Source organism: Phocoena sinus, chromosome 8 (genome assembly GCF_008692025.1).
Source record: "Phocoena sinus isolate mPhoSin1 chromosome 8, mPhoSin1.pri, whole genome shotgun sequence".
NCBI classification, from domain to species: Eukaryota; Metazoa; Chordata; class Mammalia; order Artiodactyla; family Phocoenidae; genus Phocoena; species Phocoena sinus.
In genome coordinates this window covers 35,465,768-35,491,442 of record NC_045770.1, presented here as the reverse complement: position 1 = coordinate 35,491,442, position 25,675 = coordinate 35,465,768, and the positions used below count along the sequence as shown (strand labels likewise).

The following is a 25,675-nucleotide window of genomic DNA, read 5'->3' as shown; positions in this document are numbered from 1 at the left end:
CTAAAGTGGATACATTTCAATCTCAATTCCTTAATGATAAAAAGGCTCATATGAAATTTTTTTCTGGAAAATAAATAAAACCTAAGGACAGGATTAACTTAGCCTGTCTCTCTCTTTTTTTTTTTTTCTTACCATTTCCCTCTTTAAGTCTAACTTTTTTTCCCTTTAACCATGAACTTGGCATGCAATTGCTATATTTCACTTTGTGTCAAGTTCTTCTGTCCCTGGGAAATGTGAATCACTTTGTATAAGTGAACTTTGAAAGAACAGAATCACTTTTTTATTCTTCAGTTGGTTTACAGATATTGGGGCTGATATTTGGTAGTAATAAATAAAATGATTAGCTCAGTGAAAAATTGTTAATTCTCAGTATCTAAAATTAGATTTTAAAGGCCTATTTTTCTTTTCTTCTATTTTTTTGAAAAATCATCTATTTGTAAAACTCAATGTATATTTGTGCATGTGAGTGCACCTATGTGTGCGTGGAAATCCCAGCACAAGGTAGACTGCATTATTTGCCTGAATTCATGAATTCAAATAGAAAACTCTTAAATATGGGGGAAGCATCAGTACAGATAAACCTTAATATTATAAAGCATGAGTACTCATCAACAATGTATTCTTTCCTTTCCTAGAGTCTAACCTGTTCAAAGTCTGGGCTGTTTCCTGCCCACTGTATAATAACATGTATGAGCTCAAAACTTGTTTGTTGAATAGGAGATGTATACCCTGGAAATGAAATATCACAATTTTTAGAAGTATTGAAGTACATTTCATTTTGTTATTCTGTTTTTTAACAGGTATTTTGATAGGTTATACAACTAGTTGTTTTCTAAAAACTAGCAGCTTAAAAATGAGAAATCAGATTGTCTATTTCAGTTGGTAACTAACAGAGATTTCTGACAATTACACTCAGGCTGTTTCTGAGCGCCTTCTTTCAAAGCCTTCTCAAAGCCTTGGCAGAAGGCAGCTGGCCTTTGAAAATACACTATCTGATGCAGGCTGAAACTCACAGGCCCCTACCTGTAGGCACAGACAATCCTTTTGCAATGTGAATTATAGGGGACAGGCATTCTAGATTTTTTTACTACCAAGATTTACAAAGAAGCAAGCTCCCTTTGAGGAGGGACATACAAGGTCATTACCCACTTCAAGTTTCATATTTCAGGGACTATGCTGCTGACATAAAAGAATTTAGAAGGGGAAAGTGCTTCTAAAGGGAGGGATAGATTGTGAGAGTCTAACTACTTTAGATTTTGCACTGTGTATGTTTCATTGTGATAGGCTCTCCTTGAAATAAAGTTACTGAATTACTTTAAAATGATGTATTTTACTCAGCGTTCAAATATCTGTGGTTTTTGGTCTAACACAACTCAGAGCTAGTTGCTTGGGAAAATGTCTTGAGCAAATTCATAGGAATAAGAAAAACTGGATTTTGACAGTTTTACTTACAGAACATAAAAAGGGCCACAAAGGAGGCAACAATTCTGACAGGTTTGATGTGGGGGTAGAGGGGGTCAGAATTTTGAAAGGCTCATAAAAAGCCAAATTCTTACCTCCTCATCTCTACTGTTGTTTCTGATCTAGCGTTTAATAGCAGTGCTGGGTATAATCCATGAGACTGCTGTATTTCAGGCAAATTGTAGACTCTATGTAAAGGACAATGTTCTCAATCTGAGTATGTACAAAAAGTCACCAACATGGAAAGTTTTAACTGCACATCATAATGTAAAAGTTCTTATGAATATTTGATTTATTTTTTAAGAAACTAATACTGATTGCTGAAAACCTATTAAAGTTATAGACTTTCAAGACATATACTTCTTACCTCCCAGTCAGCTAAAGAAGTAAATGCTCATTTTTTCATATAAAATTTCAGACATAGTTCTTAACTATATTTTATATTTCAAGCAATATGTTTGATAGGATTTTGTATTGCATTTTCACTGGATAAAATACCATTTGTTACAGTGATGAATTTTTTCCTACATTTCATCTTTCTCCCACACAAACCCCAGCCCCTTCATGGCAATGGCTATTAAAAGTCTAATCCAGGGCTTCCCTGGTGGCGCAGTGGTTGAGAGTCCGCCTGCCGATGCAGGGGACGTGGGTTCGTGCCCCGGTCCGGGAAGATCCCACATGCCACGGAGCGGCTGGACCCGTGAGCCATGGCCACTGAGCCTGCGCGTCCGGAGCCTGTGCTCCGCAATGGGAGAGGCCACAACAGTGAGAGGCCCGCGTACCACAAAAAAAAAGAAAAAGAAAAAAAAAAAGAAAAAAGTCTAATCCAATGACAGCCCCACAATTTTTATCATGAGCATACAATTTTAATCATGCATATATACAAATATATTTGCATTGACTTATTTATAAAAAATCATCTACTATTGTACTATATATATATGTTTCCCCATAACTTCCTTTTTAATCTAAGAATACTACAGTATACGTGCAGTAAAATTTATTGAGGTAGCTATTTAAAGTCAATTATTATTGTTTTTTATTGCCACTGAAACCAAATATGTACTGCTTTACATACTAGTGTTTTTAAATCTATAGGATAGATTCATAGGCAGAATTATGGTATAATTGAATGATAATGTTGCCACATTCTATTCCAAAAACTGTGTATATAATTATACACTTCCAGAAGAATATGAGTGCCAAATCATTCACATTATTGACAGAACTTAGTGTTATCATATATAATTTTCCCTTTTAAAGATAAAAATATAGCTTAAAATACATTATTTGGTGTCAAATTTTTTTCAGATTAAGAGAAAACACTAATTTGTATAAACATGTTTAATATTTGATATAGATTACATTAAACTATATTAAATTTGATTAAAAATCAATTTGTTTTCTGTAGAAAACCTTAGAATGTCTTTTGAAAAAAATGTATAAAGGTAAGGATGAAGGATGAGAAGGCATATTAGTTTGACTTTGATTGACACTGATCTGTCTCTTAAATATCATTTTATACCCATTGTATATGTCCATTGCTTTCTAGAAAATTGCTTTAAGAAACAGTCTCAGAAATATTTTCAGTTTAGTACTTCTGCTAATTTGATTATTCTATGCTTTCCATTAATCCTCATGTAAATACCTTAATACCACTTTAATTATTCTCAAAGTTACTTATAAATGCTTTGAGTAAATTACTCTGATACTCCTATATAGAGCAATTAGGCTCTTTATTTGGAAAAACACACAGAAAACAAAACTCTTGTGTTTAGACTGCATTTTTCATTCTTCACTTTGTTAGCCTCATAAAAATGCACATAATTTATCAATGATATTACCAGCAGCATTTAAACTGTTTAATATTTTTGACAGAGACAACACTAGGTGAGACTACATTCCCAAACCTCCCTTGCAATTAGATCTGGATCATATGAAGCAATATTGTATTGAAATGTGGACAGAAGCAATGTAGGACAAGCCAGTTCTAAGCCTGACTATTCAAACACCTTACAGTTCTCTTGTTCTTTTTCTTTGTGTGGCTACCTTTAAATCCTGTGTTCCAGATGGCATGGGTACAAGAAGGAAGAGGAATGCCTCACTTATATGGAGCTAAAATGTCTGTGAGAAATAAACCTTTATTATGTTAACTTACTGAGATTTGGGAGTTTAAATGTTTATCTTAGTGCATCCTATCTATTCTGTGTAATACACATGTTTTCCATGGCCTAACTCATGTTTATCTCCAGACATATATTTACTTCTTCTCATCCCACAACATCAGATCTTGATGGATAGAAAATCTTTAGTGAGTGCCTACTATAAGGTAATTTCTGCCTCACACTTTGCCTCTCATGATAATCTGATGTCAGATATAACAACATATAGATTTTAAATACCTACTTTTGTTCTCATATTTTCTCCCTGGTCTCTGCTAGAACATGCATGCTTTCTTTCTACTGTTCCATACATCCTATATAATATTTTGCCTCAATCTCTTCTATAATTCTAGTAGGAGATAGGGGAGAAGGGCACAAAATAAAAATCAAATCTAACCAAACAGAGAAAGTAAAACAACTCTTCCTGGGAAGCTTACTCTAACCCTATGGATTATGTTAAGTGTTCTGTTTCTTGGGCATCATGGAGTATTTTGAAAAGCCCTATCATAATACTCTTATATAACACTCACAATGCTCATTACATTTTATCTGACTATCCTGAATTTTATGAGAGAAGTGACCATGCCAATCTTCGTCCTTCCTGAGACTCCTTCTGGATGCCAAGAACACAGACTCACTTCCACCTTAAGATTTTGCTCCTGTGTCTCCCCTGCCCTGAGGATTAATTGGATTGCTTCACTAAGAATAATTCCTTAAAACCCTTGTCCTCCTATTTGGATTCAGAGAAACTGGCACTTATTCCTTGAATTTTCAATTAAATGTAATAGTTTTTATTCATACAGTTTAGTTTCAGTCTGAGTCACCCACAACCAACTACACTATGAATGATTAATATGCAATTGGAACATATCTACAGTTATAAGTTAGAATGTTTGCTTGAAAACAAAGTAGTTTTCATTAGATTTATTGCACATGGGTTGTTATCAGTAGCCTATAAAATTTTTGATATCAACCACAGGCACTTAGATGCTATTTTCTTAGAAATACCTTTTTATATTGCTGAAAGTACACTTGGGAAAATTTGCTATTACAGTGGAGCATTTAGATTCTTCCAAGGTAAGATCCATAAATTGCTTCTCTAGTTTGATTTAGACTGACAAAAAGCAATGGTATATAATATTCTAAATAACCCTGGAATTAAGAAAAATTGAACTTGAAATAGAGTTTAGTATTTCAAACAAATGATCAAACATATAAACACAAGAAATAGAATGATAGATAACATCAAGAAGACATCTCAAATACATCATCTTTCCTTTGATGTAATATTGTAAATGTACTAGGTAATAACAGATATAAAAAAACATATTACTTGTTCCTTTGCAGCAGAATAAGATTTAACTGAAGTGCAGGAAATTTTTAAAAAATCAGCTGATAAAAGTCATAAAAGATAGATTGCCATAGAAAAATAAGCACTGCAGTTTGAACATTGTAAAATAAAAAGAACACTATGATTATTCTATCATTATACTAAGCCCAGATTTCCTGCAAGTCTCAGCTCAGCCTAAGAGAGCAGCTGATCATTAACAAGAGAGGGTGGTTATCCACAGATATATCTGTTGAAATATTGTGCTAGAAACTGATGGCAAGTCTAAAGCATTAAGAACATGTTACTGAAATCTGATAGTTTGAAATAAACAAGTGGAAGAGTCAACAACAAAAGATTGTTAGAGAGAAGAGAGAAGAATATAAAGAGAGTGAACTAAGAGAAGAGTTGCAGGGTTGGGGTTGTTTGAAGGTGTGTTACTAGGAGACCAACTTTGTAAAAGTGTTTTGAATCTAAAGACCTCCATTCACTACCCCTTTAATATGGATCAAGTCAATCAATCACTAAGACTTATTTTTCTCATCTGAAAATGGAGTTAGCATTATATATCTCACTGGGTTTTGTGAAAATTAGAATTAATCTTTAGTTACTCAATATTTCTAACTATTGAAAAGTGTGTGACTTCATTCATTAAAAATATCCATAAAAGTACAGTTTTTCCAATCCTACATGTAAGAAGCTTGGAAGTCACCATTACATCCTAACAAGTAAAAAACTAAGTAAACTGCAAAATCAACAAATTTAGATCCTAAAGAGAAATGAGGTCACAAGGTGAAATTCTGCACTCAAAATTAAGGAGACTGACAGGGAAATTCAGAGAATCACAACTTACTGGAGCAGAAAACTTTGAATTGAAACCTCCATGGTAACAAGTAATGGGTTAAGAAAACCTAAACTGTTATTTTGGAATTGCTGGAGGTTCAGTGTGGACAACTATAAAATTTTAAAGCTCAACCCCATATATTTATAACCCCATATATTTCTAGAATGCATTAGGGAGAAGTGAAAATCTCATTGACAATCATTGTTAAAGACAAATAAGGTTTTCACTGTTATCAAGTCTATGTTAAAGAAACCATGACAGTATTTTCATGAGTTGATACTCAGGTAGATACTCTTTAAAACAAAGAATCAAGATCCAGGGATTCAAGGAGAAGCCTGGGTAAGCAAGACATATTATTGTGAAATCCAGAATTACTAAATCTAAGTGTATTTACTGCTCTGTGCTACACTTAGCATTGAAAGATGGCCTATGTATTAAAATTATCACAACATTCTCAGGCATATCACAAAATAAATAATGTTTATCAAAACAAGTCTTCTTATATTTACACTTACAGGAGAGCATAGTCATAAAAATGTTCTACATCCTCTCTATCCAATTAATTTTCTTTGCCATCTTCCCCTTTCATATCAGCAAAATTTGAAAAAAATAATTTAAACATTTGCTTTCCTCATTACTTTACTTTCCTGAACAAAGTAATTACTTGTACCTAAGAATAAAACCAACATGATAGGTTTTCTTCAGTTTATATATATTTTTTTGATTTACATACACTGTATAATAAGCATGCAAGATTAACTGTGCTAAACTATGTTGAACTACAGCAATTATTTACTTGATTTCATTCTTCTATGTTGCTAAACACCTTCCTTTTATTTATTTTTTGTCTAAACTTTGCCAACAACCATCTTTCCCTTCCTATTACCAGAATAGAATTTCAGACCTAGTTTGTTTCTTACTAAGCTTAATGTCTATTCTCTGAGTGCATGAAACCTTTGAATTGATACTTTTTATGTATAAGATGGTCAATAATATTATGTTTTTTACTTTGGATTTTCCTCTTGCTAATATCAGTATTCCTTTTTTATTCTGTATTTTCCTACTATTTCTTTGAGAACTTTTAAGGCATTCTGAACAATTTTATTAATGTCTGTTTCTTGCAAACTAACACAACTTTGTGATATTATTAACCTAGTCTTAAAGTCTTTACCTATTGATCAAAAAATTTGCATAATTATATTTCTTTTCATATTTGTTACCTCAATTTATTCTGGTTGTATTACTTTATGTTATCTTAATTTCTGATTATTTGCTATTTAGAAAACAATGTTTTCCTTTTGCAAAGTTTGAGCGATTGAAATCTAATTTTCCATTATAAGATCAGTTACTTATAATTGCATCAGATGCATTGGTAAATGCATATTTAGGTAAAAATAATTACAAAAAGAAATAAGTAAATCCCTTTTCCACAGTGAAAAATGTACTGCATTTTACAACCCTTAATATGCCCTTCCAGTTTACAATGCTTGCCAATGTAATTTGTTAAGTTAGAGATGCAGCTTATACATAATTATTATGACTCATCATGCAAATTATATTTCTCAGTAATTTGGTTTTGCTCTAGCATTCATATAACCATATTTACAGCAATAATTTCTATCTTTACAATGTCCTTTCCAATATTATTATGCCATAACTTTCACAATATTCATTTCTTAATTTTATTTTTATTCAAGAGTGCATCTTCAATCTCCCTCCTCCTCCCAGGAAGATTTTTTTTTTTCTAAGCCTTTCATAATTTACATGTCTTTTTATTGCCTATATGCTAGTTTAGTTAGATAGAGATTATTTAAATCACAATAATCTCTCCCTTCTCTTTACCATGCACCAGAAATTTTTAACTCATTTTACTGTTGGCACTTGCATCTTAGAGTAAAGCATTATTGTTAGTTGTATGTTCTCTTGAAATAGAATGTTGGGTTTTAATCTTAAATTGGCCAAATATTTGTTTTACATGACTAAGTCACTTAATGTCTCTTTATGTTAAGTTTCTACATGAGGTTAAGAGGGGTATCAACTTTACAGCTGTACAACTATTTCTTAATATTCAAATAAATATTCTTATAGTACTTAACAGAGTAGCAAGCATGTAATAAGTTACTCATAATATTGGTAGTAATTGTTTCAAGAATTCTGAGCTTAGTCTGATTTTTTCCATGACCTGTTTTGCTGTCTCAATGCTTGTCAGAACTTTTGCTTAACCTTAAAGTTAACCTTAACTCTGACTTAACCTTAAGATTCAAAAAGTTGTTTGAAATGGGTGAACTCTTTGGATTTGCAGACTGAAAAATATTTTTCATTAAGAAAAAACAGCTTCAATTATGAATTAATGATGTACAATATTACCATTGTTTTAAGTTCTTCTGTTTATTTTATCTATATTAAATTTTTTTCTCAGGTGTTACGTTTTTCACTTAAAATTTTATCAAATTTTCCCACCCTTTAGCTAATCTTATGCTCTATGATAACCTTTTATTTCTGGAATTTTTTGACAATATTGTCTTCCAGTTCTTTCTGCATCTCTGTTATCATTTCATCCTTTTAGCTTTTTATGTGCTCCTGTTTCTATTTCATGAAAGCCATAGCTATCCTTTCTGGGAAGGTTATCAAGATTTCTTCAAATGTTTTTTTTTATTATTATACTATTATTAGTATTCTTGCTGTTGTTGTTAGAAAACCATTTCAACTGTACTACATATTAAAGACCATAGCTTTTAGTATATAAGCCTCTTGGTCTTTTCTTGGATCCATCATCCAACTATCACAGGATATAATCTTTCTTTCCTACACTACTTTCTAGTAGTAGAGTCCTAGGTGTTGTAATCTGGAAAAAAATGGGAAAGTTATTCCCTGATTGGTGATCGAGGGTCAGAGGTATAAATCTGACTATGGCTGGTTAAATCATCCCAGGGACCTGAAAGTTTAATTTTATGTTCAGTATATTTCTATATCCCCATAATTGAGGCAGCAAAAACTACTGTCTTCAACGTTGCATCAGTATTCAGAGTTCTCTTCTCACTCCTTGTTAAATTTCACCTAGATAAAAATTATTCATTTTTATTCATTATTCTAGACTCAATTTACAATAAAATTTTTCAACTCAAATGGTCGAGAGTTTAACATGTTTCATGTATAAAATCTCAATCTGAACACCGTTTTCTCAAGTTGGCTTTCCCAAAGGTTAGTTATCTTTGCTCTTCCATAACATCATATACTTACCTTCTTGTTACTCTCATCACACATGCATTTACATACAAAGGGCTCTCTTCCTTGGGAGACTAGCAATGAGGGCAGGGATGTGTTTTACCTTATTTATCACTGTGTCCCTAGGGTCTATCCAAAGGCCTGAAAAAAAGAATTGTTAATTATTCATTAAATTGTATGAACTTATACTGTGAGATTGTGGTTTATTGCTTGTTTCTTTTGTACTGAGAGGTTAGTAGCACTTTTCCAATTTTGTGTGTATTTATAAATAAAAGTGGAAAGTTGGCAGGAGGCATACCAGGTCCTGCTTTTACTTTTTGTTGCCATATTGGCCAGGAAGACCACATAGAGGATTATAATGGTTACATTCTTAATTAAAATACTTTATGAGAAAGTGAAGTCATCTAAGTGAGAAAAGACAAAAATATGATTTTAAACACCAGTTCTTCTCACCTTTCTTCTCAATTAGAGATAATTCACTGTTTATCATAAAACATCAGTACAAAACTGTGTTTGTACATTGCAATATTTACTCCTACTTTTTCTCAAAAATACTTGTTTTCTTCTCATTAGTCACTGCATTATTTGATGTGACTTTCTCTCCTTTCTTTTCATAATTTTTTCTTATGATTGGGGAATGAGAAGATGCAGTTGGTAACTGGTTTTTTGGTTAATTTAGTCAGGGGAATGCATTTTCTTAGTTTAAAAAACACTAGCTACTTCTATTCTAGTCTTCTAGGAACAAAAACTTAACAAGCGGTCATTAGTGACCACTGCTTTTTGCCAAATCTACTGTGTGGTAGGTTAAGGATTAATGTTATAATTCTTCAACCCTTTAGAACAAGAATTAAGCAACACCAGCTACATAAAATGAAATATTTCAACTAAAAAGTGTATGATGTAAAGCAAATGGTGTACTGATAACTGGCATAGAACTTCTGAAAATTGATTTTGCACCATAAAACTTTAGAAAGTTTAAGGAATTGAGAAAACAGGACTTGAAGTAGTGCATTATACAAGAAGATCCCTTTAGAAGTTATTTTAAAAAGCAATTAGACAGTGAGATTCCCTTTTCCAAAGTTGTAGTGAGTGATTACTCCTTCTCTATCCCAAGAAAAGCAGAACATTGGATTCTTGTGAGATTTAAACAGAGATTCTCTGTACTCTCCAATACGAGATTCAGCAGGAAGGAGGAGTGAGTGACTGTTCTGAAAACAGGAGGCTAAATGAATGTTTATATTGACTAGACACTTTTCACCATCTCTGTATTCCACAATAAGCTGCAAGAACACTGGCAGCCAGGATTATGGCTCCAGGTAAAAGAATGGAGAATTTATTTTAGGTTTAAAAAGAATCATAAAAGAGTCTAAGTTGAAATGTTGTCTGTACCAGTTCATTACATAGAGAGCTTTATGAATTGATAAGTCCCAGACATGCTCACAGAACTTTCAGTTAAAAAATTAAAAAGCAAAACCAAGAACAAAAGCTTAATAAAATGAAATAGAAGTAACATGATGATAGAGACAGTAGAAGAAAAAATATCAATAATACATCAATAAGAAAAAGTATTAAATTGAGACATAAGATGCTTTAAAAAAAGAAATTTTAAAAACAACGACCTATCAAAATAACAAACAAAAACCAAATGACAAGGAAATCAACAAATCACAAACAAGCAACAATCAAAAACAAACTCAAATAAATCAATGAAATTTCCAAGAACAATGCTGAAGGAAAATGACTTTAAACTTGAATTATATACCAATTTTGTCAATCAATTTAAGGATTGATATCAATCAAAAGTGAGAATAGAAAAAAAGTAGGCCAGCATGTTCCCAGAAAAAAATCTACCTCCCATGCTGACTTATTCAGAAAAGTAATGAAAAATATAACTTTCAAATCCAGGGAGTTAAACAAGATTAAAATAAGATACAGGAGACTACAGGAACTCCAGAAAACATGGGCTCCTAAAGAGTAGAAAGATGTTGATAAAAGGAATTCCAGGACAAAAGCAATGAAGAAAGCATAAAACACAATTAGTTGAGTTGGAGCAGAAAAATTGAGATCCCCAGATAGCATGCCTTAAAAAAAGAGAGAAAGACAGAGAGAGACAGAATGAGAGTGAAATGTTAATTTCACTGCTTGAATGTGCTAGCAGTAAAGACATGGCACACATAAAACTAAACAAAAATGCAATTATTAACTATAAAAGTGGAAAATATTATACAAGTTATAAAAATATTTTCTAATTATAATGATGTAAATGTTAAATATTTATTTAGAAAATATGTGATGTATTAATATTACAGGCATAGACTAGGAAAAAGTTATATGGGACTGTAAGCTGAGGTTTATTATCACTTTCCTTATGAGAAAACAATACATAATAACTAAACATGGAAAATCAATCATAATATACACATATTATTTAGAAATATGTTAGTAATTTTCAGAAGAAAATAGAATTCAAACAGGAAGCAAGAATAAAGGATATGGAGGATTATGGCTGTGGTTAATTTTTTCATTCTAATATTGTAGTGCTATTTCATTTTTTTTTTAAATGTATACATGTATTAATTACAAAACTAATTATAAAATTTAAAAAAGTTATTGAAGTGGATTTAACTTGTGATGTTAGAAGTAAATACCAGGAATTATCACATGATAATTCAATGATTAATTAAGGATTATTGAAGATATGTATAAATGGAAACATGTAAACATACATCATTTCCTTAAAAAAATGAAATTTTAAGGCCAGGAAAGGAGTCATAAACTGGTGACCTATGGACCAAAATCTACTATCAAATATGTTTTATTTGCTCAAAACATTTAAAAACGAATTTGAATTGAGTAGCTCATTACACTAATTCACTTAATTATACTTCCTTCTTAGTTTTATGTCCTAAAGTCATTTGAATTTATGATACTATGACCTATAAAGGCATATATTAAAAATAATTAGATCTATAGTCTCATTTACTAGGTTATTTTTGTATGGTATATAAAAATACATATTAATGGTCTAAATCAATATCTATCAAGGTAAATTATTTAATTTAGAACTATACAGTACCCTCAGTACAGAGGAAACTGGGAATAACTTAATTAACATTTAAATAAGTAAATAAACAAGCATTTTGAAATAAAGACTCTAGATTGTTACTGTTACTTCTAGCTTTTAAGAAAAATAGAAAATAATTAGAATTGTGAAACCTGAAAATTTTTGCAATATTATGTCACAGTCTTTTCCTATAGGCAAATTCAGCTCACGGATCACAAAAGAATGCTATTTAAATATTTGGGTCATTAAGAATTTATTTTACTGTATTTATCTCTCCTAAGTATTTTACTACTAAAAATAACACTACTTTTATATATATATTTACATACTACTACACACAATAAATACATACCTATTGCCTCATGCTTACCAAAGTAAAACCTTTATAAGTCACACTATAAGTTTATAGTGGTTTAATTATATTGACATGTTCCTTAGAAGGTATCTTTGCCCCAGGGAACATGAGTCTATAGTTTATTGAGTCGTTCTGAGGGGACACTCATGTGCATTTCGTACAAAGTCAGAGGGGAAGTGTGGCTTTAGTTAAGCCTATTTAGAGTGACAAGAAATGTCGCATAAGCTCACTTCTGCCACAACAAATCCGTTTTTTCATTTGGATAGAAGTGCTCTAATGAGAGGAAAAAAAGCAACTTTTTAAATCTTAGGAAAGTAACATAGATATATATTCATACCTCCTTCTTCATCCTCACTAAGTTCAGACGCCTAAATATCATTAGTTTTACACTGCTCCCCATGACCTTTCAAAGCTTTCATTAGGTCCTCATCATAAATAGAAGAGGTTTTTGAAATATGCCTTTTGTACTCCAATGGTGGTGGTAGGATGGCTAAAAAAGAAATGCCTTTGGGACAGAGAAGAAAATGAAGGGAGAGTGGATGGTGTTGCAGGTTCATTACCTTGCTTGAAACAGGACAGTTTCATCCTTACCAATTTATCTATTGAGTGTCTGTGAAAGATTTCACTGGGAGAAATATCTCAGGTTCAAAAATAATATGCACACTATAGTTTTAGGATACGGTCCTAACTAAGCTGTCACACAAAAACTTGAATAATAATGGCCATTAATCGTTGATTTGTCTCTCATCTCTTGTCTTATTCAGTTACACCCCATTCTCCAGCCTCATTACACTGTTCACATTCTCATAGTTACCAGGTCATTTCATGCCCTTATGATTACGTTCCCTTTGTGCTGTCTCCTGGAAACAGCCTCTTCCCATGACAATTAATTTTGTAAAACTTCATTTAGGTTAATATTTAAGCTCTATGCTCTATTGTAAAATTGACTTCTTGCTTTGTATCTCTGTAGAACCTGACATAGATTTCAAGCACTACTCCTGTAATAATATTTTGTTGCATTTATTGGTTTCTTCAATTCTTTTTCCTTCTCTGTTTGTCTAGGGCTAGGATCCTATCAAATGTAAGGTTTTATCTTACTTGTCTTCAAAACTCTAACATATAACAGAATGTCTGATGGATGACACACATATAATAGGCTGTATTTTTTTGTTTCACTGCAAAAATTGAGAGGAAGGAACAGAGATGTCTCAGATACCCTCTACCTCACCAATGTATAGCCTCCTCCCTGATCAACACCTCCATCAGAATGTACATATGTTATAATTAATTAACCTACATTAATACTTCATTATCCTCCAAAATCCATAGTTTACATTAGGATTCACTCTTGATATTGTACATTCTATGGGTCTGGACAAATTTATAATGACATATATCTATCATTATGGTATTATATACAGTATTTTCACTGCCTTAGGAATCCTCTGTGCTCTGCCTATTCATTCTCCCTCTCCTCTAATCCCTGGCAACCACTGAAATTTCTCCTTAGTTTTGCCTATTCCAGAATGTCATATAGTTGGAATCATACAGTGGATAGATTTTTCAGACTAACTAATTCACTTAGTAGCATGCATTTAAGTTTCCTCTATGTCAATTAATGGCTTAGTAGCTCATCTTTTTTTTAGCATTACATAATATTATACTGTCTGGATGTATCACAGTTTATTCATCCATTCACCTATTGAAGACATCTTGGTTGCTTCCAGTTTGGGCAATTATGAGTAAATATCTATGTGCAGATTTTTGTGTGGACACAATTTTTTCAGTTCCTCTGGGTAAATACCAAGAAGCATAATTGCAAGATCATATAGTACAAGTATGTTTAGTTTGCAGGAAACCACCAAATTGTCTTCCAAAGTGGCTATGCCATTTTGCATTCCCATCAACAATGAATGTTCCTGCTGTTCCATATTCTCACCAGCATTTGGTTTTATCAGTGTTCTGGATTTTGGAAATTGTAATAAGTGTGAAGTGATCAGCCTGGCTAGAGGCTTATTGATTTTATTGAATTTTTCAAAGAGCTTTTTGGTTTTATTGATTTTCTCAATTGATTTCCTGTTTTCAATTTCATTGATTACTACTCTAATTTTTATTATTGCTTTTTTCTGCTTTTTAGGGTTTAATTCACATTATTTCTGCTCTCCTAAGGTAAAATCTTAGATGATTTATTTAGATTTTTCTTTTTTTCTAATATAGGGAATCAATTTCCCTTTAAGCACTGCTTTTCCTACCTCCCACACATTTTATTTAATGTTACATTTTCATTTTCATTTAGTTTAAAATTTCTCTTGAAATTTCTTCTTTGACTCATGTGATACTTACAAGTTTGTTGTTTAATTTTCAAGCATTTGGGGGATTTTCCAAATATCTTCATGTTATTAATTTCTAGTTTAATTTCATTATCTGAGAGCAGACATTGTGTGTTGTTATTCTTTTAAACTTGTTAAGGGGTATTTTATGGCCCAGATTGTGGTCTATCTTGTTGAATGCTCCATGTGAGCCTGAGAAGAAGGTGCATTCTTCTGTTATTGAGTGAAATTATTTATTACTGTCTTTTTTATCCAGTTAATTAATGGCATTGCTGAGTTCAACTATGTCCTTATTTTTTGCCTGTTGTATCTATCCATTTTTGATAAAGGGGTATTAAGTTTCCCCCTATAATAGGGGATTCATGTGAATTTTCTTGCAGTTCTATTAATTTTTGCCTTCTGTATTTGGCACTCTGTTTTTAATCATATACATGCTAAGGATTGTTATGTCTTCTTTGGGAATCAACTCCTTTGATATTGTGTAATGCCTCTAAGCCTAAGAACTTTCCTTGTTCTAAAGTCTGTTCCATCTGAAATTAATATAGCTACTCCAGCTTTCTTCTGATTATGGTTAGACTGGAATATGTTCTTTTGTCCAGTTACTTTTAATCTATCTGTATCTGTATATCCAAATTGGGTTTCTTGTAGACAGCATAGAGTTGGGTCTTGTTTATTGATCCACTTTGATGATCTCTGTCTTTAATTGTTGCATTTAGACCACTGACATTCAAAGTGATTATGGCATAGTTGGATTAATGTCTACCATTTTTGCTAATGTTTTATATTTCTTGTCCTTTTCTTGTATTTTGTTCCTATTTTTTTCTCCCATACTTCCACTGCCTTTTATGGTCTTATTAGGCATTTTATATGATTTCATTTCTCTTCTCTCTTAGCATATTAGTTATACTTAAAAAAAAATTTCTTTGGTGGTTTCCCTAGAGTGGTTGCAATATACATTTACAACTAACCCTAGTCCACTTTTAATAACACTACACCACAGGTAGTGTGAGTTCCTTATAATAACAAAATAATTGTAACTCTTCTCTCCCTCCTTGTACTATTCATTAAGCTGTCATTCACTTTGTCTATACATAGTAAGAGTATGTATTTAAATATGCATATATATATTAATTTTGCTTATACATAAAGATGTGTAATCAAATATATTATTATTTTGAATGAACTGTTATCTCTTAGATCAACTAAGATTAAGAAAAATTAGTTTTTATTTTACATTCAATTATTCTTTCTCTGATACCCTTATATTCTTTATTTAGATCAGAGGAAATATATTATTTTTCTTCCCTCTAAAGAACTTCTTTAAACATTTCATGACAGGTCTGCTGACAACAAATAACTCTAAATTTTTGTTTGTCTGAGAAAGTCTATATTTCTTCATTCACTTTTCAAGAACCATTTTGCAGGGTACAGAATTCTAGGTTGGTGTTTTTTTCTCTCAATGTTTTAAATATTTCAGTACACTTTTTTCTTGCTTGCTTGACTTCTGAGGAGAAGCCAGATGTAATTCTTATCTTTGTTCCTCCATAAGTAAGATGCTTTTCCCCTCTGGCTCCTTTCAAAAAAATTTCTTTATCTTTGATTTTATGCAGTTTGAAAATGATATGCCTAGTTGTAGTTTTTCTAACATTCATCCTACTGGGTATTCTCTACATTTTCTGGATCTGTGATTTGGTGTCTGACATTAATTTGGGTAAATTCTCAGTCACTGATGCAAATATTACTTGTGTTCCTTTCTTTTTTCCCCCTCTGTGTTATTCCCACATATGCTACACCTTTTGTAGTTGTCACACATTCTTGGATATCCTGCACTTTTTTTTTTCAAGTCTGTTTTTTTTTTCTGTTTACTTTTCCAGTTTGCAGGTTTCTACTGAGATATTCTCAAGCTCAGATGTTCTTTTCTCAGCTGTATACAGTTTACTTATAAGCCCATCAAAGACATTCTTCATTTCTGTTATAGTGTTTTTGATGGCTAGCAATTATTTTTGGTACTTACTTAGGATTTCCCCTTTTCTACTTACATTACATCCTGTCTACTTTATATATTAGGTCCCTTAGCATATTAATCATAGTTGTTTTAAAATCCTTGTCTGATAATTCTAACTTCCCTTCCATAACTGAATCTGCTTCTTATGCTTGCTCAGCATTTTCAAATGATTTTCTTTTCTTTTGGCATGCCTTGTAATTTTTTATGATGTGTCAAGTAGAAAGAACTACTAGATTTTTAATAGTGTGGTGGTGAGGTATGAGGGGAGGAGAGGTGCTCCATAGTCCTATGATTAGGTCTCAGTCTTTTAATGAAATTATGCCTCTAGACTGTGAATTTTACATGTTTCTCAGTTCCCTTCCCCTCTCCCTATCTCCTTTAGATGGGGCAGGATGGCTAGAGTAAGCTGGAGTTTGGTATTTCCCTTCCCCCAAGTCAGTTAGGTCCTAATAAAACTTCAACAGGTAAGGCTCTGTTTAAATATAAATATTTTCTCCTGAAAGCAGAACTTAGTAACAAAACAATGCTTTGGTGTTCTCACAGTGTATTCACTGTGAGAACCAGGTCAAGCCCATGATGGTAAAACTCACAAAAGTGTGGGTCTGCCTCTATGTCTGAGTACCCTTTGAGTCATCAGAGGCATGTATCTTTATAAATCCAGTTTATGAAAAAATGAGTTTGATGAAATATCAATAGCTTTAAATACAAAGTGATACAGATGTGTTATATTTGCATCTCAAAAACTATGTTATATTGATAGTATTAATTTAATTTTCTGAAATTATGACCTAATTTAGCAAAGTCTTAAATGGGGCAAGGTAGAGTTTTCCCTCAATTTACATGGTCTCATTCCTAATCATTCCACTGTATAAAAAAATCATACCAAAACAATTTGTACTTATATTTAAAGGAGAGTTATATTCTAGGCTTCAATAATTATGAACACATTTTTCATCTACATGAATAATGGTACAACCAGCAATATCCTCTAATTATTGTAACAATCAAAAATAACCCCATAGGGGAATCATATATTCATATTATTTTTTTATGTTAATTTTGAAATCCTCTAATATTTTAGCAAAATCTTTTAGTTTTTTTAGTTCTGTACTTAGTTCTTTTACCTCTGTAAAGTGGGTTTGACAGAGACCATTTATGTACCAACAATGTCCACTCTCACCTTCTTTTAGCAATAGAATAGTTTTAACTAGAGTAGAGCACTGTCTACCTAGGCAGAAATTATGTTATACAGATTCCCTTGTATTTTTTGTGTGTTTTTGTAAGTTTTTACCAATGGGAAATGAGTAGAATGTACATAGGCAACGTCAAGTTTTGATCTTAAAAGTTTGAGGTGTGTGTTCTTTCCTCTCAGGAATTTGGGACTAATGATGGCAAATTAGTACCAGTCATGTGGATGAGGGCAACAAACTATGCAATGTTTGAAAAGCAAGAGAGAATATGTCCCTGAATGATCTTTGATATTAGAGCTGCCTACCAGCCCCAGATAAAGGGTGAAATACACTCCTATCTTTTTAAATGCAATTTATTTGGGGTTCTCTTTGTTATAGAAGCTTAGCATGTAACCTCAATATTACCAACATTATCAAATAGTTGTCATTAAAAGTGAGTCTGATGATGCTAAGAACTAGTGTTTGAAATTACTAAATACGTATACTGAAATGAAATGTATGTACATTTTATTATACATAGTTACATAAAATGAGATAAACCAAGAAGCCATAAAGGCAATGCAGTAACTCTATTTCTATGGTCAAAAAAATTTCTGTGACCAAAACAATGATAATTTGTATTTTTGCCCAGTCTGGATTATATTTTCTCAGATTGCAGTTATCTTTATCTATTCTAATTAAACTGTTCTTTTTATTCAAAACTTCCAAGGAATGATTGTATCTTTACTCAGAGCCCTTATTTCTAAATTGCAATGGCTGTTAGGCTTTACTCATAGGCTCTCTCAAACTATATTCATTAGACATACATTTCTTACTGATTACTGTTTAACAAAGTTGCTATCTTTCAGTATTCTCTTGAAAAGCTATCTGCTTTAATTGTTAATGAAAGTGGTTACATCTGGTTGTTGCACTGCATCTCTAATGAGTGATCTGTGGTGGTTGCCCTCCTACTGCCCTTCTTTGATCTAGATGTTTGCTATACCACATTGAGTGAATGGAAGCTGTTTGAGAGCCCCTATTCACGAAAAACACAATAATTTTGCTTGAAGATGCATGTGGTGAATGAGTTTCTTTTGAGCAATGTGATGATTCTCCCTGTGAATCACCATTAAATATACTCAAGGAGCAGATAATAAGGGGCATTCACTGTAAAATTGTCTCACCCACAACCATCAAGTAGCTAAACACTGAATATTCTAAACCTAAAGCAAAGTTCTCAAATTATCATAAAGAATAACATTCATGCTAAGTAAACTGGTGGCAACATTGAATTTCTGCCAGAAATGTTTAACTTTTCATTGTCTGCATTATTTCTATTTTCAGCATTTGACATAATTTCAAATTGCTTTAGGCTTTTAAAACTACATTTTTATAGTTATACTTGGTTTATTAGTGTATTTTCATTTACTAAACATTACCTGAATAAAAACCTCCTCAATAGGTCACAAACCATAGATAGTAGGATAGGGAATATTAATCATAGGATAGGCACTCCTAATTTTTATTATGTTGTACATTAAAGATGGATAAGAAAAGGAAAGTTCATGGAATGGCAAAAAGTATGCTAACATATGGAAAGAAAATCTTCAGGTTATAAAATATTTAAGAATTTATTATGAAGAAACCATCACCCCAAGCAGATTTATTTGTGTTTACTCACTACAGAGGCCTTCCAATTCAATAGCTTGTTTAGAAAGCAATATACTTACATTCATAAGATGAATAATAGAGCCTGATGAAAGAAAAAATCTGTGTTTTACTGAAGCAGTTCCTATGTTTTTGGAATTTCTTTGTAGTCCTAGATAAACACTTTTTGAAAAAAGCAAACTATAGGTATTTGCTTAATAAATGCAAACAAAAATGAAAATTTTAAAATTCAAAAAAGTAATCTATGCTTTCATATAAGATGTGAACAAAAGGTATCAGAATTTGGAAATTCTATCTAAGTAAATAGAAATAATTTCAGTGATAACCTACCTCATCATTACGTAACTCACTGCATGACTTAATTATAACATTGTTATTCTGATGACAAATATAAAGTGGTTAAAAAAATTCATTGTGATCTGGATTTGATTGTATAGCACAGAAATAATGCTGCCACTGTCAATATGCATTTGGAGTGAATAATGGGCCCCATATTAATGCAGCGTGTGTTGCTTCGGAAATCTACCTTTCAAATGTAATTCATAGGAATTAACTTCACCTGCTGCTTTCTCACTGAGGTGGTAAGTTTCCAAGTAAAGCATTTAATATTGTAATTCTCATTAAATGCACACCATGTGAGAGGGAGTCATTTTAACACTTAAAAAGGAATGCCCCTAGATGAGAGATCAATGTAAACTGAATTTATTTTTGTTGCTTAGAAAATATGAATATTCTAGAGGTGAATGGTTTGGTAAATTACTTGCTTATTCATTTTCAATCATACACATATAGTAATAGACTGTGTCTATATAACAGAAAAAGAAGAGACTGTTACACATTTCACCCTGGAACAACTTCTTAGACTAACTGGCAAAAGTTAAAATGGGCACTTGAATATAGAATTTGTTCTGCCAAGCCATTCACTTAAGTAACAAAAATGCATTAAGTTCAATAATCCCTACATTATTAAATTGAATTGCAATAATAAGGAAAACATTCCAATTGACTTTTAAATTGCTAAGCCCATTTAATACTTTGGAGTAATGAGCATTAGTTTTACATTAAAGATGAATATGTTTTATATTAAAATAATAAACATTGGATATTTCCTTTAAAGCCTTACAGATTGAATGAACAGATGACTCCAAAACACACTATTTCATAGACAAACAAAAGGTTAGAGGATAAGTATCACACCATAAGTGCTTGTATTTCATTAGCTGTCACATTATAAATGACAGCATCACATCAGAGGAAAACCTTCAGATATATGAATATGATACTTGTTTATTTGGAAAACTTTCTTATCATATGTGCTTCTTTTAAAGTACTTCTCTCAACAGTAAAAATGGAAAGGAAAATAAAAGCACAAATTATTTCATAACCCAAGAAAATCATCTGTAACTAAATAAAATGTAAAAGTAAAAAAATAAAGAAAAATAAAACATTGAAGCATTTTAAAATTGCTGTAAGCCATTCAATAAATTTGAGTGACTAATACATGTCAGTCACTAGCCAGATCCTGGGGAATCAGAAATGAATAAGACAAGATTCCTGATCTCAAGGATAGGATAGAAAATACATTTCCTTGGTGAGTTTCTCCAAGTTTCCAAAAGATGCCACACAGAAATTATTATTTTTATTATACCAAAAAGGTAGCTAAATGATATGCCAGATTTTAAAACACACACACAATCAAATACACTTCTTTAGGGGTAAGCCTCAGTACCCTTTATATAAGTAAGGGAATGGCAGCTACCATTTGTGACTACTTGCTGGGCTCAATATGCACGTTTTCTTTTCTGTAAAGACGGTATTATTTTCACCATTGAGCAGTTGAGAAAAGTGATACTTAGAGAATTTTTGTTTATTAGTTAAATTCACTGAAACACTAAGTGTCAAAATCAGGTCTTAAAACTACTGTTCCCTTTTAATAAGATTTATGAGCTTACCATCATTCAATGTGACCTGATCTCTAATCTCAGAAACAGATAATTATTTTATATAAAGTTTCTTTAGCATTTCCTCAGCATTCAGAATTGATTTCTATAAGCATGTATGACATGCTACAGATTAATAGCTGTATAATCTTGTATATGTTAGCAAGAAAAGGATTTTTTTTTTATGTCTTCAATTTACTGACACTGAGAATGTGTTCTTTGGGACAAAATTTAGTTTCTAAATTTCTGCTACCAAATTAGACAATTTTCACACATCTAAATACCTGCAAAGTACACTGAAGTCATCTCTCTTGATTTCAAATTAGAAGTCAACAACTGTAACTAATAAGAACTGATGGGGGAGGCAATGTTGCTAACTGGTAAATGAAAGCATTGATGCATTTAAAATGTCACCTGGCAAACCTTTGTTATCCAGCAAATACTATAATTTGGTTAACATTACTATTTTATTTCTATGTGTATATGGTGCAATTCATATAAAGTCTGGCATTTTTTTCTCAAAAAATAATTTTACTCCTGGGTATATATCTGAAAAAGTAAAAAACACTAATTCAAAAAGATGTATGCACCCCAATGTTCATAACAGCACTATTTACAACTGCCAAGATATGGAAGCAATCTAAGTGTCCATCAACAGATAAATGTGTAAGGAAGATGTGATATATATATATATATATATATATATATATATATATATATGCATATATACATGAAAAAGAATGCAGTTTTGCCATCTGCAGCAACATGGATGGACTTGGAGGGTATTATGATAAGTGAAATAAGTCGACAGAGAAAGACAAATACTGTATGATATCAGTTATATGTGAAACCTAACAAAATACAACAAACTAGTGAATACAACAAAAAGAAGCAGACTCACAGATCTAGAGAACAAGCTAGTGGTTACCAGTGGGGAGGAGGAAAGGAAGGAGGGGCAAGATGGAGTAGGGGATTAAGATGTACAAAGAGTTATGCATAAAATAAGCTCCAAGGATATACTGTACAGCACAGGAAATGTAGCCAATATTTTATAATAACTATAAATGGAATATAAACTTTAAAAATTGTAAATCACTATGTTGTACATTTAACACATATGATATTGTACATCGACTAAACCTCAATTAAAGAAAAGACAAAAAAAATAAAGAAAAAAGCTTGGGGTATCACGCTCCCTGATTTCAAAATATTTTATAAAGCTGTAGTAATTAATACATTATGATATTGTCATAAACTGTTACATAGTTTAATAGAACTCAGTAGAGAGCCCCCCAGTAAATCCACGCATATGTAACCATAAAGGAGCCAAGAATACACAATGGGAAAAAGATAGTCTCTTCAATAAATGGTCATGGGAAAACTGGACAGCCATATACAAAAGAATGAAACTGTACCACTATCTTACACCATACACAAGATTGAACCTAAAATGGATTAAAGATTTAAATGTAAGACCTGAAACCATAACAAGAAAATATAGGTAGCAAGCTTGTTGAAATAGGTCTTGGTAATGATTTTATTGGATCTTACTCCAAAAGGAAAGACAATAAATACAAAAATAAACAAGTGGGTCTACATCAAACTAAAAAGCTTCTGCACAGGAAGGAATCTATCAACAAAATTGAAAAGGCAACTTATGAAATGGGAGAAAGTATTTGCAAATCATATATCAGTTAAGGGATTAATATACAAAAAATATAAAGAACTCATACAATTCAAAAATAATGATAAAATGACCCTGCTAAAAATGAGCAGAGGATCTGAATAGATATTTTTTAAAAAGAAAATATACAAATGGTCAGCTGGTATGTGAGGTTGAAAACTTCTCTAATCATTAGAAAAATGCAATTCAAAACAACAATGAGATATCACCTCACAACTGTTACAATGGTTATTATTAACAAGACAAGAAACAAGTGTTAGTGAGGCTGTGGAGTAAAGGGAACTCTTGTGAAGTGTTGGTGGGAATGTAAATTGATGTAGTTACTATGGAAATCAGCATGGAGGTTTCTTAAGAAATTAAAAATAGAACTACCATTTGATCCAGCTATTGCACTTCTGGGTGTATAGCCAAATATAATGCAATACAAATTTGAAAAGATACATGGACCTCCATGTTCATTGCATTATTTTCAATAGGATAAAGATGTAATATATATATATATATGTGTGTGTGTGTACATATGTATATGTACATATATATATATATATATATATAGGCAAATATTGAATCTTTATGTTGTGTACCTGAAACTTATATAATGTTGTACATCAATTGTACCTCAATAAAACAAATAAAATAAATATAAAGAAAAGAAAGTAAGAAAGGTAACTGGAGAAGTTAATAAACTAACAGAGACCAATGTAATTAGGAGGCAAAAATCAAGAGTCCCAAACATGGCCTCACAGCACTAAGACTGATTAAGATGCTGTTACATTTACCAGTGACACTATCTATGATTTATTCATTTATTTAGCAAATGTATTTTCAGGGAATGCTATGTATAAAAGACTATTCTAGGTATTGGGGTATAGGAATCAAGAAGGTAATGCCCCTGTAGTCATAGGATTTTTATGCTAGTGAGAGAGACTGTAATAAACAAATAAATATGCAGTATACCACAATATAAGACTGTCCTAATTCATGAGACAGAGAGTAAAGAAGGCTGATAGAGAAACAGAGTGATGGGGTAGAGTTTAAGGGTTTTAAAAATAATGTAGTCTGGGATTACTAGTCTCAAATACCCTTCTTGTATTTAGTGTTTCCAGTTGATCAGCATTGCATCATAAGCCTGTTTTTCAATTCAAGCATGGTGAGTAAAGGAAGAAATAGCCTCTCTTCAGCTTCTGTATTCTGAGATTTTCACCAAGATTAAGCAACAAATGAAACAGGAAAACTTGTAGAAAATTAATAAGGGGGCTTCCTTAGTGGCACAGGGATTAAGAATCTGCCTGCCAATGCAGGGGACACAGGTTCAAGCCCTGGTCCTGGAAGATCCCACAGTGTTGTGAAGCAACTAAGCCCGTGTGCCACAACTACTAGGCCTGTGCTCTAGAGCCTGCAAGCCACAACTGCTGAGCCCACATGCCACAACCACTGAAACTTATGTGCCTAGAGCCTGTGCTCTGCAATAAGAGAAGCCACTGCAATGAAAGGCCCGCACACCTCAACAAAGAGTAGCCCCTGCTCGCTAAAACTAGAGAAAGCCCACACACAGCAATGAAGACCCAAAGCAGCCAAAAATAAATAAAATTTAAAAAAGGTTCTACCTCACTAACACAACAACAAAAAAAATTAAAAAGGATACACTTAACAAAATATATGAGAGTGTATATTATGCTTTGCCAATCAATTTCAGTCCCTGGATTAGATAATGAATTGAGAGGAATATAATCAATCTTTAGGGTTGATACCCCTTTTCAGACTTAGCTATAGAGACTGAAGGAAACTAGTAGCAAGATACTAGCCATCACTATGTTGCAATACTCTTTGTCAGGTTCTTTTATCAATTCGATTTAACAAATATATATTGATCACTTGTGCAAAGCTTTGAATATTTTTATTTCCCTCTGCTAAACTTCCAGAGAGACAACATAGTTAGGTATCTTTAATATAATAATCAATGAGGCCTGATTTTTTCTGAATAAGTCAACTCTAAGGGGAATTCAGAAATCTGGTTGGCACCACCTTACATACCCAAATAAACAACTGTCAAACATAAAACAAGGCTTATTAGGCAGACTGAATGAGTCTTACTTTAGTTTTAAAAATGGTACTGACATGCAGCAGAGTTGAGTGTTTATCCCAATAATCTTGTATTTTTCAAATAAATATTTGCAATATAAATTGCTTTGAAGAATATATTATCAAGTCAGAGGTAATAGATTCTGAAATAATTTTAATCTTACTTGAGCTTTACCAGTCTGAAGTTTACTACTAAAACAGAATCTCTTGAAGGCTTTCAGTTGTGTGAATATAGTTCTTCTCTGTTCTTAGGTTTTAAAATACTTTCAACAGGTTCAGTAGTACAGAATAACATCCACTTTAAATTCATATGTATGCACTGCACCTCTTCCCTGGAAAATATATTGGTATTAAATTCT

General features: G+C 32.1%; 1 long non-coding RNA gene across 1 annotated transcript; it reads left to right on the top strand.

The window, feature by feature from the left end:
- The first annotated feature begins 4,335 nt into the window (after nt 1-4,335).
- LOC116757704 lies at nt 4,336-24,571 on the top strand. Its single transcript, XR_004351061.1, has 3 exons — nt 4,336-4,347; nt 4,749-4,753; nt 24,488-24,571. It is a non-coding gene; the product is annotated as an uncharacterized LOC116757704 (long non-coding RNA).
- The last annotated feature ends 1,104 nt before the right edge of the window (nt 24,572-25,675 follow it).